At 27.7% G+C, this 3,114-nt stretch overlaps 1 non-coding gene across 1 annotated transcript; it reads right to left on the reverse strand.

Annotated features, from left to right (window-relative positions):
- Positions 1-998: 998 nt before the first annotated feature.
- LOC140806461 (small nucleolar RNA R71) lies at positions 999-1,108 on the reverse strand. The gene has a single exon (XR_012112534.1). It is a non-coding gene; the product is annotated as a small nucleolar RNA R71 (small nucleolar RNA).
- Between the last annotated feature and the right edge of the window lie 2,006 nt (positions 1,109-3,114).

Genomic DNA, 3,114 nt, shown 5'->3' on the forward strand with positions numbered 1-3,114 from the left:
AACTTTTACTTTACTGCAATTAACTTATTAAATCAATATATTTCATTTAGGCAATAGCGTGGCTCTGCCGGTTGTTCTAAATGAAATATAATGATTTAATCTAACATTTACTTTATGCAATTATTTATTTATATAGTTATAATATAATCATAGGTACCATATATAAAATATCGGTTAATTCGGTATTTTCTATAGTGGGAACTATATTAGATTATGAGTGTGTTTAATTTTCTTGGAACCATTATTTATGGTAGTTTCTTTTGTTTCACTTTTAGTTAAACAATATTACATAAACCAAGAATAAATCCTCAAGCCTTGACAATATTTATAATTTGTAAACTTCAGTCTTGCATTTGGTACTCTATAAATTAATAAATTTAAACTCAAAATAACCTCTCTGTGGATCGATCTCGTACTTACGAAATATATTACTTGCAGACAACCTACACTTGGGTGAATTATTATTTAAGTAGTAAAAAGTTTTTGGCGCCGTTGCCGGGGAGGTATAAATTAAGTTTATATTTGTTATATATGTTTTATTTATAAGTATTGTGTGTTTTTACTTGTATGAGTGTTTGGAGTCGAAAAAAAAGTGGTAGACTTATTCGAGTATCTGAAAATAATTTAAATATGGATGATAATTCAAATAATCAAGATAATGATAATAATAACAATAATAATAATAATAATCAAGAACATGATCAATTAAGAACACTTAGGCACCATATGAACCCTATTAGAACTAGTGCCCCATCTTGTTTAGTTTTTCCTCCCGATGCATCTAATTTCAATTTTAAACCTCAAATTATTCAACTTTTACCAAATTTTCATGGCTTAGATTCTGAAAATCCATATTTACATCTAAGAGAATTTGAGGAAGTTTGTAACACTTATAATGATCAAAATTGTAGCATGGATATAGTTCGATTAAAGCTTTTCCCTTTTTCTTTAAAAGATAAAGCTAAAACATGGCTACAAAATTTAAGATCAAGTTCAATAAGATCATGGGAAGAAATGCAACAACTTTTTCTCAAAAACAAGGAGAAACGTTTTATCAATGTTGGGATAGATATAAAGAATTACTTAATATATGCCCACATCATGGTTTTGAAACATGGAGAATAGTTTCTCACTTTTATGAAGGTCTAATACCTAAAGATAGGCAAATGATAGAATTCATGTGTAATGGAACTTTTGAAGATAAAAACCCAAATGAAGCTATGGAATATTTGGATTCATTAGCAGAAAATGCTCAAAATTGGGATAATATAGGCACAATAGAACCACCAACAACTAAAAACAATAATTCAACAAATGGGGGTGGTATCTATAATCTTAAAGATGATACAGATATTCAAGCTAAACTTGCATCTTTAGCAAGAAAAATTGAGTCATTAGAAATGAAAAAGAGTGGTCAATTAAAAAGTATTCAAGAAATTGTTTGTCATATATGTGATACACATGATCATGCTACAAAAGATTGTCCAACATTACCTTCATTTAAAGAATGTCTCCATGAACAAGCAAACTATGTTAACAATTATAAAAAACCAATACTAGATCCTTTTTCACCATCATATAATCCGGGATGGAAAAATCATCCTAATTTTAGTTGGAGGAATGATAATAATGCACAACCGTCACAACAATATTTTCAAAATAACCAAAATCATCAAGGTTATATTCCTTATGTTACACCTCCAAGAAAAAACTTTGAAGATGTAATTCATGCATTTATCCAAAAGCAAGAGTCTATCAATATTCAAAACAGTCAATCTATGAGTGATTTGAAAGAAACTCTTGCAAAATTTGCATCTGCACTTAATATTCATGAAAAAGGAAAATTTCCATCTCAACCTCAACCTAATCCTAAAAATCAAAATCAAGAATTAAAAAATGAAAAAGTTGATCAAATAAAATCTGTTATTACCCTTAGAAATGGTAAAATAGTTAATGATCCATATAGTAATGAAAACAAGGATTATTTAAAATCAAAGAGTAAGGATGATAATCCTGATACTTTTGAGAATGATGATACCTTAAGAATAATATGGTGAATGATAAATCAATCTGAAATAGTAAATAAGTCAAATAAACCTCCACCATTTCCTCATGCATTAACAAATCATAAAAAACAAAAAAGTGATTCTGATATCTATGAAGTTTTTAAACAAGTGAAGATAAATATTCCATTATAGATGCTATTAAACAAGTACCTTCTTATGCAAAATTTTTAAAAGACTTATGTACTGTGAAGAGAAAATTGCATGTGAAGAAAAAAGCATTCTTGGCTGAACAAGTAAGTTCTATTCTTCAAAATAATTCTAGTTTAAAATATAAAGATCCTGGTTGTCCAACAATTTCATGTATTATTGGAGAAAATAAAATTAAAAAAGCTTTGTTGGATTTGGGAGCAAGTGTGAATTTACTTCCTTATTCAGTTTATGAAAAACTTAATTTAGGAGAATTAAAACCCACTTCTGTTACTCTTTTACTGGCGGATAGGTCAATCAAAATACCTAGAGGTATTGTAGAAGATGTGTTGGTTCAAGTTGATAAATTCATATATCCAGTAGATTTTATTGTTTTGGATACACAACCAATAGAAGTACATAATGAAATTCCAGTAATATTGGGACGACCATTTCTAGCAACTTCAAATGCTTTAATTAATTGTCGAAATGGAATAATGAAATTGTCTTTTGGAAATATGACTCTAGAACTTAATGTGTTTAATTTATGTAAACAACCAAGTATTAATGAAAATGAAAATGAAGATGATAATGAAATTCAAACAATTGTGGAAGAAAATATACAAGAAGAAAACTTAAATCAACAATGTGAAGTTTTTTCAGTAGAAAGTTTGGAGTCTGAAAATAATTTTAAAGAAGATGATAATATAAAACTTGAATTAAAAGCTTTACCATTAGAATTGAAATATGTATTTCTTGGTCAAAATAAAACATTTCCTGTTGTAATTTCTTCCACTCTTCTACCAAATCAAGAAGAAGATTTAATTCAATTACTTAAAAATATAAAAATGCAATTGGATGGACTTTGAAAGATATAAAAGGTATGAATCCTTTAATTTGTACACATAAAATTCACTTGGAA

This window comes from Primulina eburnea, chromosome 11, assembly GCF_022965805.1.
Source record: "Primulina eburnea isolate SZY01 chromosome 11, ASM2296580v1, whole genome shotgun sequence".
Taxonomy (NCBI): domain Eukaryota; kingdom Viridiplantae; phylum Streptophyta; class Magnoliopsida; order Lamiales; family Gesneriaceae; genus Primulina; species Primulina eburnea.